At 42.5% G+C, this 11,232-nt stretch overlaps 1 protein-coding gene and 1 long non-coding RNA gene across 7 annotated transcripts in view; one reads left to right on the forward strand and one right to left on the reverse strand.

Annotated features, from left to right (window-relative positions):
- DLGAP1 (DLG associated protein 1) overlaps positions 1–11,232 on the reverse strand; it is a 597,103-nt gene that overhangs the window by 43,698 nt on the left and 542,173 nt on the right. The window lies entirely within an intron of this gene.
- The window catches only part of LOC112544026 (uncharacterized), a 28,538-nt gene that overhangs the window by 8,304 nt on the left and 9,002 nt on the right, over positions 1–11,232 (forward strand). For 5 of the 6 annotated variants that reach the window (XR_003087329.2, XR_012901539.1, XR_012901537.1 and 2 more), the window contains one exon: positions 11,079–11,126. The exons of the other annotated variant lie outside the window; for it this stretch is intronic. This is a non-coding gene — a long non-coding RNA (uncharacterized LOC112544026). The remainder of the gene's footprint in view (positions 1–11,078; positions 11,127–11,232) is intronic. 6 annotated transcript variants of the gene reach the window in all.

Here is an 11,232-nt window from a genome sequence, read left to right on the forward strand (position 1 = left end):
CCACTCCTTTGCTGATACTACAACAAAACAATGGTAAACCTGCAATCTGTAGCAGCTGCTTTCTAAATGTCAACGCTGAACGAGCCCTTCAAGCCTGCAACATAATAAGCAAATGGACTTTGTGCCTCATTTTTCTTCCCAATCACTTTCAAGAACCTGGCAACTTGTGATATGGCAACCAGTAGGGTTTAAAGAGGCATTTGGCTTTTGACTGCAAAAGAGTCTATTCTTTCCTTTGGGGTCATATATAGGACCTGCTCCCACCAGTGAAGTCAATGCAAAGATTCCTACTGACTTCATTGAGGTTTGGATCAGGCCCATCATTTCCATTTGTATTACTGGACTAATGTATAAACTCTGAATCATTAGTTTTGATCCTTTCCTATTGTTATGACATGACTTCTTGTGGTATTTTGATCCCAAATACCTGGTGGGACAGAATTGTCTCCAATGGGGAAAAAAAGTGAGGGTGTTTCCTCTACTAGCTAGTGTTTCCAAAGTACTAAGTCACAGGACTGGAATTTGGAACAAGGAGTGTCAACCACCCAGGTCAGAAGGAAGTGAAATGGTTTAAAAAAATCCAGGCTTGCTTAATCTCAAGACTTGAATTCAAACTTTTCATTGCAAGAGCACTTGTGTTGTTTAAACAAGCTCACTAGGGAGATGAAGGCTAGGAAACAAACATGAGCCTGCAATCACAGGCTGGTTGTATAAACCAGTGACGGGTGCTTTACAAAACCCGCAGGCACACAGATCGAGCTGTTTAATGGGATCAGTTTCACACAGTATTTTGGACACTGCAAATGAGACGATATGTAAGCAATGCAATTCCATGTCTAATTTGACCATTTAACATAAATATGGTTAGCAAAAGGAAGAATAAGTGAATGCAGATTTAAAGTTAGGTAACTGTCACTGCCTTTTGGGGAAAGACCAATTATGTCCACAATTAACAGGGTGTGGCAAAAGGGTTCAATCAGTACTTATGTAAAACAAAGTATTAATCTATAAATTAAATATAGTTACTTGGTCACCTGCTCTCAAGATGATGGCCACTTTTCTCTTTTAACTATTGTTAAATATCTTTATTACAATAGTGCCTATATATTCCATTCAGATGCTGTACAGCACATGGGCAGATATGGGCATATTGGCCAAGATCTTACAAGCTAAGCTACCAGTGCGAGACTCATAATTCAAATTCTAGAACTCCCCAAATTCTGGGGTGGTCAGGTTTAAGGTTTAGATTTGGCCTGTTATAGAGATAGGGCCCAGACATAATATCTGGATTACAATTCAGATGTCAATTTCCATCTCTCCTGCCCACACTTTTCCTACTTTGCTCCATCCAAATGATGTGGGGAGTGCTTGGAACTGGAATTTTGGTTTGGGCCCAGCTTTGGTTTATCATAGTACATATTTTAATTATTACACACTCAATTTTGATGCTTTCTTAATAAAAAAATCCTCCTTTATTGCTGAATGGCAGATGGTTACAAATCTTTATGAAAACCGAAACTGAAGTAAAGTACTTAATCAGATATTTTAAACTGCCTGTGAACATAATATTGGTATGAATCATGGATATACAGGCAGTCCCCGAGTTACGCGGATCCGACTTATGTCGGATCCGCACTTACGAACAGGACTTTCCCACACCGGAGCTCGCAGGCAGCGGGACTGCCCAGAGTGCAGCGGTCCCGCCACCTCGACCTCCGGGGCGAGAAAAGCTGCTCCGGGTGCCCCTGGTCTGCTGTAGACTGTCTCTAGCAGACCAGGGACACCTGGAGCAAACCCGGGGAGACGGAGGGGTCCCGTGCCTCCCCGGCTTTGCCACAGCAAAGCCTCAGAGGCGCGGGACCCCTCCGCCTCCCTGGCTTTGCTCCAGGTGTCCCTGGTCTGCTGGAGACGGTCCCCAGCAGACCAGAGGCACCGGGAGCAAAGCGGCAGCAAAGCCTCAGAGGCGCGGCACCCCGCCACCGCTGCCGCTTTGCTCCCGGTGCCTCTGGTCTGCTGGGGACCGTCTCCAGCAGACCAGGGACACCTGGAGCAAAGCCAGGGAGGCGGAGGGGTCCCGCGCCTCTGAGGCTTTGCTGTGGCAAAGCCGGGGAGGCGCGGGACTCCGCCGCCGCTGCCACTTTGCTCCCAGTGCCTCTGGTCTGCTGGGGACCGTCTCCAGCAGACCAGGGACACCTGGAGCAAAGCTGGGAGGCGGAGGGGTCCCGCGCCTCTGAGGCTTTGCCAGCAGAGCAGGGAGACGTGGAGCAAAGCCCCGGGCCTGTGGTAGAGCAGGTGGGGCGCTGCCGGTTGGTCCCGCAGCACCGCTCCTTGGCGCTACTGGACCAACCCGGCAGCACCCCAGCTGCTCTGCCCCAGGAGTCCTGATTCAGCCACTGCTGATCAGTTTCACCAGCGGCTGAATCAGGACACCTGGGGCAGAGCAGCTGGGGTGCTGCTGGGTTGGTCCAGTAGTGCCGAGGAGCGGCGGCACTACTGGACCAACCCAGCAGCACCCCAGCTGCTCTGCCCCAGGCGTCCCCAAGTCAGCCGCTGCTGAAACTGACCAGCGGCTGACTACAGGAAGCCCCTACCCCAGGGCTTCCTGGAATCAGCTGCTGATCAGTTTCAGCAGCAACAGACTTGGGGATGCCTGGGGTTCTTAAGTTGAATCTGTATGTAAGTCAGAACTGGCGTCCAGATTCAGCCGCTGTTGAAACTGATCAGCAGTGGCTAAATCTGGACGCCAGTTCCGACTTACATACAGATTCAACTTAAGAACAAACCTACAGTCCCTATCTTGTACGTAACCCGGGGACTGCCTGTAATGCCAAATGAGAGTCAGTAGAGCCTTTACATACCATGTTATATATTCTGGGTATGTCACATTTTTTCCATATCCTTAACATTATAAAGTTAAGCGCCTTAATTAATGTGACATAACCCCTTATAGGATTTGGAAACAGACACAATTGGAAATGAATTGGCAATAGAAAGCTGTACATATGATTTAAAATAAGCTGTAGTATACATAATAAGTCACAGTATTAAGGTCTAATATCTCAGGTTCTTCAATGCTTAAAAGCAAGTGCTGCTTCTCCTAATAAAAAGCGGGTGCCACAGAGCAGCAATTTCTTGCCCTTCAAGAAAGCAAGAAATGACACCAGAAACTTGTCACCAGGATAAGGCTGAATATAGCCACCTGCAATTTAAACTATGCAGAGGGAAAAATTCCACATGTGGAGAGGAAAGATGAAAATATTCCCCTGGCACATGTTTTTCTTAGATGTTTAAAGTTTCTGTGATGTTCAAAAATTTAATCATTGTCCCAGTGGAGATAAATTAGTGGTCAGAGTGCAGGTGAGGACATGAAAGGAGTCTATGTGCAATTTATTACATGGATATCACTAACCATCTAATACATACATATAAGGAATTATATATGCATTAGTGTCTCACAGGAATCATTCACTTGTTACTAAATTTTAGCGCCTCCCCGTCCCGTGCTGGAACACAGCAGACAATCACACGACAGTTATGCGAGAAGCAAAGAAATACACACAACTGAAACTGCAGGGGGAGTTTATATAAATTGAATCTAATTATCTAAATTTCAACTTGGCTAAAACAAAGTATAACACCTTTCTCATGAAAAAAATGTATTGTGATCTTCAATGGTTTCAGGTAGTTACAACTTTGATTTTCTCTTCCCTGAAGGACATAGTTAAAATAAATCTGTATACTGTGCATGGCAAATCTAAAATTAATCTCAGTGAATGAAAATGAGTTTATTTGCCTTCATATGTCATCTAGTGAAGTAACGAACAACATGAGTGGCACCTGCTTCTGCTTTGAGCTGTGCCAGATAGTAATCATCTAAATAATATTAAAACTATTTAGAGAGAAAAAAAGTTTCTTCTTTACACAAGGACTTTGTGGGTAACATAAAATAAGTCAGTAACCGACATACATCAATGGACAATGGAATGGGAATTCAGGCAAGCTGACTCACTTATCAGTAACCTTTGGCTACTGGCAAACCATCGTGGGGAGGAGGAGGGGAGGAGAGGAGATGTTCAGAAAAGCAGAAACATAGAACCACTATAAAACAAAAATGTGGCACCCTTCCAGACAGATTCTCTCAAAAGGAAACTGGTTTAAAACCACCGTGGCAGGTTATACACAATACAATACAAACCTCTATTCTCAAGGAAATCAGGGTGTGTTGGGAAGGGAAGAAAAGACAGAAGACTATTATTTCTATTAGTTCGCACAAGATATGAAGTCATTCATTACACAAGGCCTGCAAGGGAGTCTGTGTGGAATCCAGCATTACTGTCCTATTTAGTCTGTCTGTAAATTATTTACCCTTTCTTTTCATCTTTACCGTGTTAAACGGAGCTAATCAGTGACACACTTTGAGCTATAGCTTAGTATGATGAGTTTTTCTAACTCTTTCTGAACTTAAACACTTCTCCAAACCCTCTTGGTTATCTGAAGAAGACGAGTACTATATAAAAATATTAGATGAAAAAGGGTCCTTGAAAATATATTATTCTATAGAAATTAAGTGTCATCACAAATATTACAGTAAGAAATTCAGAAACTTTTTTGAATACTATAAATTTGTTCTATAGAAAAAGCTTTTAGGGTGAAGAGAAGAAACTACTTTAAAAATGGCAGCTAATTATTCTTACACCAAGAATGGATAATACACTGCAGTTGATGAAAGTAATAATGTGCAGCTTAAAGAGATTTGGTTCTTTTCCTGTACATTTTCTAGGAGTTGTATATCTTTAGCAAAACACTTTATTGGACATTGGTATTCTATTTCTGTTATGTTTTTACTACAATGCACATAAACAGCAAAGAGTTCCCAGCTTTTTACCAGGTAACAATGTCAATAAATTAAAATGGACTAATTTTCAAAGAATGCACCCACAGGTATTTGTGAAAAACCTGAATTTGCATATACCCAAGGGCCCACTTCCAGAGTAACTCAGCATTGGATAAGATTACTACCAATTTTTGTACTGCTTTGCCACTTTCTGCTGAAAAGATTTAGCGTTCCCCCTTTTTTTTCTTCCACTTGGGACCGACATTCCCTGTAAGCCAGTGGTGAGAAACCAGCGGCCCACATGCTGCATGCAGCCTAAATGGAGTTCCACCTGTGGCCTGAGGACCCTCTTTCTTTTCCAATCTTCCATGCATCTTTTGTGCACTGAGGCACTGGAACCTCACACTTCCTACTCCTCTCCCGCCCTCCTAGCACTTTTGGAGCACCATGAATCTGCTGATTCATGCTCTGTCCCAGCTGCTCCCCCACCCTTCCTGAGGTGGAACACTGTGAATCAGGAGGAGAAGCAGGAGCACACGGGTCATGTGACCCGCTGAAATGAAGGAGGGTCACTGGTGCGGCCCACTCACTATAATTGATTGCCCACTGCTGCTGTACGCTGCATGCCCATGTAGCAGTCTTGTAACTTTTATGCACATCACATGATAGGAATATAGTTCTCCTCTGGCAAGCCACTGATGTGGCGCTGCAAAGAAGGCAATTACCTAGGGCCTGGTGATTCTAAAGGGCTGGGGGATTCCTGGCTACAGCAGCAGCAGTGGCGGCCAGAGCACCGGGACCTTTAGAATCGCAGGAGCGTTGCGCCTCATGCTCTAGCGCCCTGTGTCGCGGCTCCGGCTATCTCTGAAAGCCAAAAGGAGGAGTAGGAGGGTGGGGGTAGCACTGGAGGCTGGCTGTACTGGTTCTGCCCCTTCCTCCAGAGGCCCCACTCCTTCTAGGAGTGCAGAGCCAACCCACCACATTACCCATAGGGTTACCAGGTAGCTTCAGAAAAAAAACTGGATATATGTGATCGGGGGAGGGTGGGGAGGAACCAGCCAGGAGTGGAGCAGGGCTGGCCAGAAGTGGGGGGGGGGGGGGGGGGGGCGGAGTCGGGTGCAGCGGGGCTGGCTGGGGAAGATGGGGGGGGCGGCCGGTGGGAAGCAGAGTTGGTCAGGGTCGGGGGGTCCGGGGCAGTGGGGCTGGCAGAGAGAGATCGGGAGGAGGAGAACCGGCCAGCAGGAAGCAGGGCTGGCTGAGGAGGAGGAATGTGGGGGGAGAGAATCAGCTGGTGGGGAGTGGGACTGACCCAGGCACATGAAGATCCCAGGGCACTGCCTTTCCCACGTACGGTCCCAGTGGAGCACGAGCGAGTCCAGCTACTGCTCCACAATGTGCTTGAACAGCGCTCAGGGCTTCTCCTCCTCCCCAAGGAGTCACTCCTATGTCAGACGCAACCAGAGGCTCCCAGCCACTCCCCCCCCCCCCGCCAGGCTTCCATTGGGCACCCAGCCAGAAAACCAGAAAATACCAGACATTGCTTATATCCGGTATTTTCTGAATTTTTTTACTGGACAGAGGGCCCAAAAACTGGACTGTTCACTTGTTTGGTATTTTTGGTTAAACCATCTGAAAACTCTAATTGCCTAGGGCCCGGCAATCCTGTCAACTCCCCTGCTCTCTGGGGTAGTCCTCGACCTGCTAAAGTCTTGGTGGCTTGTCAGCACTGAAGACCTGGGGCTCGCCAGCAGGCATGAATAAAGAGTGGGAGGGACCAAAACGGCTCCTAGGGGAAATCAGCGATAGCGCTCTTTTTGGTGGCGATAGGGGTAGCCAACAGCTACCCTGGTTTTCTGTATCTCAGAGGGTAGCAATCCTGGGGCTGGACTTTTTTTTTTTCCAAGTGCTCAGCACCCAAAATTGGGGCCAGAAGTCAGCACCCAAAATGGTTCTGAAAATCTCGTCACCTAAATAAGAGTTGAGCTATTTTGATAATTGGGCCCATCTGGTGAGATAGCATAATGGATGTTATACTTTTTTGAAAATCTGGCCATGTGTGTCATAATGGGAGATACTTGTTAATGGAATCGAAACTGGGACTTCTGGAGCTTAGTGCATGAGCCTCTACTGCATACACTAAAATCCAACTGCCTGTCAACTATGGCTATGGAGTAGACTTATTATTCTCTCTGTAAGTGGTCTCAGTGCCATGAGGTGGGACAGTGCACCATACCCAGAAGGTGTGTGGGTTACATTTGGATGCTGAGCACAGAAAATAAACCTTATATTTTGAAAATGTGGCCCCAACTATGGTTACTGAGCACTTTTGAAAATCAAGCATATGTAAGTACCTGTATCTCTGCCGTGATATCCATTCTGAGCATGCCAATTTGGAGTTACTTTACTGCAGTGCAGTTACTTCATTGTATATTTATATATTTTTTGCAGGTGAATTTAGATGCCACTTTTAAAATGTGTACTCAATATGTGGACGAAAAGATGATGGCATTAGCCTTTTATCCCCTGCCCTCATTTACATACAACTGGAACAGAATATTTAAAATGTACAAAGAGGCCCCACCAATGCACTAATAGCCAGTGCATATCAGTACTCAATGCAATGAAACTAGATAATATACCAGGGCAGACCCTAAGGGTGTGTCTAGACTACATGGTTTTTTCAAAAACAGTGGCCTTTTTTCGAAAAAACTTCACCTAGGCTGCAGTTGCATTCTTTCAAAAGTAAATTGAAAGAACGTGGCAGTTTTTTTGATCACGGTAAACCTCATTTTACGAGGAATAATGCCTTTTTTCGAAAGTACTCTTTCAAAAAAAGGTGCTATTGAATGCAGACTATACTTTTTTGAAAGAGAACGTCTAGACTCTCTTTCAAAAAAGCGTTTCACTTTTTCAGAAAATCTGCTTGTAGTCTAGACGCTCTTTTTCGAAATGGGCTTTTTCAAAAGTATCTTTCAAAAAAGCCTCTTTCAAAAGAGGCTTGTAGTCTAGACATACCCTAAGTGAGCTCAGAATCAAGCTCGTAGTTTACTAAACTTTTCATAAAAGAAAGCACCTCTTTCACAGTTCAATTTAAGGAGTAATGTTTTGCTCTTGTTGCTCTTGTTATCTCCTCTCTACCTGATGAATCCTGATGACACAATCAAAGCTGCAATTTCAGCCAGTCATTTTAGGAATAGCTAGCTCACCCAGTAGTGAGATTGGCCTCAATATAGGAATTATTATTCCATGGCCTATGTTATTTGTGCAGGAGGTCAGACTATGAGGGGGGACTCAAAGGGTATCTCTGTCGACAGAGAGATGTAGATTAGGCACATCGAAATTGCTAATGAAGCAGGGATTTAAATATCCCGCACTTCATTAGCATAAACATGGCCGCCGCTTTCTTTTCCGAAACGGAGCTTTTTCGGAAAAAAAAAAGCGGCAGTCTAGATGCAGAGCTGTCAAAACTAAACCCTTTTTTGACAGATCCTGTAAACCTCATTTTTTGACAGATCCATGTATAGACTGATGGTTTTTTCGAAAAAGCTCCATTTTGGAAAAAAGTGGTGGTCATGTTTATGCTAATGAAGTGTGGGATATTTAAATCCCTGCTTCATTAGCAATTTTGATGTGCCTGATTTGCATTCCTCTGTAGACAGAGGGATGCAGTCTAGACGTAGCCAAACTGAGGGGTGGCGACGTTGTAAAGAGGGGGGTTGTGAGCTGACAGTCTCCACTGCAAACCCTGCTTTGCCTTCAGCATTTATGAGAGAGTTAAAGATTTAAAAAAATGTGTTATTAATTTATAAGGGGCGGTTACACTCCAATGCTTACAGTGTGAAAGGGGTCACCAGTACAAAAGTCTGAGAACAACTCAGAGGCCTTAAAATCTGTAAGTAATGCCTTTGCATATAATCATGGGAATTCATGTGTCTTTCAGGTCCTAAATTACTTGATTGAGCCAATTAGATACCATATCATCAAATTACTCACAATCAAGTTGGATATTAACATACCTATCCATTTGTGTTATAAGCATGTATTGCTCTAACCACTGCACAGCAGTCATCTTTAACTGAACTACTGATACTTTGAAATGTGATTTTTTTTACTCTTTTTTACCCACATTAGCCTTGCAGAGCCAAGTCAGTTATGATGGAATGAATATGAGTCTTTTTTATTGTGTTCATTATGAATATTATTGTTTTCAAGAGAATGGTCTACCCATTGTTTGATCACTGATTTAACTCAACTGATTTAGAAACTAATTAGGTTCAATTGGTTCAAACTCAACCTCTTTCATGGATACTTTTATTCTGGATTAGTTTCCTAAAATTTAAACGGAAGATAATAGGGTTGAAATAAGAATTTCCACACAAGAAGTTTACCCCAACTTAACTAACTCAGTTTACTGATTTATCAAACTGACAGCTCTATTGATACAACTCTTGAGTGTTGACAAGCTCTGAATTCTAATCAATTATTCCTGTGCTACCCTAGCCAAGGCTGTACAGATGTAACTGAACTTTTATTACTGATGCACCCAGGCTGAGTTTGCAGAACCGGCACATTTTTTACCTGTAAAAAATGTATTTGATCCAGAAACACAATAAAAATGGAGCTATTTTTATAAACTTACTTTTTGGAATAGAACCTCATCTTAGAGAAGTTATGCAATAAATATATTTATATTAGATACATGCAGTGAATCTAGGCATGTGTACTGCTCCATAAACAATGTATGCTCATCAGCATTGAGACTTCAGATTTTTCAAAGCAGTCCAGACTAGAATTTCTTTGAGATAAATGTAAACAACAAGTTATTTAGGATAAAGTATGTAAAATGCAGTTGAATATTTTCAGTAGCTGCCTATATTATTCTTAAGCAAACTACTTGATCATGTTGAAAGAATTTTCCTAGGGCTCCTTTACAGTGTTGAGCACTTTGGCCTTGATCCAGCAAAGCACTTAAGCAGCTGCTTAACTTTAAGCAGATGAATAATCCTCTTGAAGTCAATGGATCTAATCACATACTTCAAATTAAGGATTTAAGAGCTGTAGTGCTCAGTACCTTACAAGATCAAACTCTCAGGGAGTCAAATAGCATTTCTGCTTGGCTTGGGAATTTTATTTTATAATGTTTCATATAGAGAACTTTATGGAGAGGTTGGTCAAAATTTACTTGGATGCCAGAATGCGAAAGGACCGATATTTTCTAATCAGAAGTATTCTGGAAGAAAATTCTCCAAATGCCAAAGACAAGAAAACAAAGCTAACATAAATTAAGAAGAAAACTATTAGTTCATATAGGATAGGTCATCAGCCAATGCAAATCAACAAAATTCCATTGAAGTCCATTTATACCAACAGAGGATCTATCTCTATGTATTTATCATCTGAAGAAGTGGGTTGGGCCACAAAAGCTCATGATACTATTTATATATATTGTTTTAGTCTATAAGATGCTACAAAACCATTGTTGTTTTTTAAGTTATGTTATTTTAAGTTTAGTATGAGTTGGGCAAAGTAAATATGATCTGTGTATTTTTCTTAGAGTTCATAGGAATGCTAATAAACACATAATATACCAAGCAGCATTTTGGAAAGCAACTGCCACATGTGTGTTGTACAATAGTGTTAATTCACATGGAGAGGTATCGACTTGATTCAGGTTGTTCAGTACATCTGCCATTTTTTGGGTGTTTCATACAGTGATTAGGAATGTCTAAAACAAATATGTTATCTGTTATTTTTCCTCGTGAGAAAATGAAATGTGAAGTCTTCCTGGAGGAAGGGAAAAGAAAGGGAACAAGACAAATTAGAAGTGAACTTATGCGGCTTTTAGAGGGAGGAAGCAGGAACTAGACCTTGTCACCAGAGAGGCAGAGACCTGACAGCTCAAAGGTTTAGTCTCTTTGTAATTATGCATAACCTTATCAATTAATCAGTTAAAACAGAGTTTACCATTCTTTGTCACCTGTCTGGGGCAATTCCTTTATCAGTCAAGGGAGGAGCCAGCCTGATGGCAGTTAAAGAGAAGATTATAAAGATTTACAAAGAGAAGGAAAACTAGAAAAAAAAAAGCATAAGGCAAGAAATTGTATCTGCTTTCATTGACTTGATTTTGAGAAAAACAATAAACTTTTATCAAGCCTGAGAAAATTAACTTTGTCCTAAATTGGGGAAATAGGATTGTCTTGCTGAGAAGGTCTGCGTCTGAACACACTGTATGTTTATTCCACAGAGACAAGAACAATCAACAGAAAATCTATGCATCTGAATAGCCCAAAAGGTGTTTATAATTTGCATATTCTAAATGTACATTTAATTAGTTACCACTTCATTAAGTAGGATTCTTGAAGTAACTATGAGTGATCTCATTTTATTTTTATATATAA

This window comes from Pelodiscus sinensis, chromosome 2, assembly GCF_049634645.1.
Source record: "Pelodiscus sinensis isolate JC-2024 chromosome 2, ASM4963464v1, whole genome shotgun sequence".
NCBI classification, from domain to species: domain Eukaryota; kingdom Metazoa; phylum Chordata; order Testudines; family Trionychidae; genus Pelodiscus; species Pelodiscus sinensis.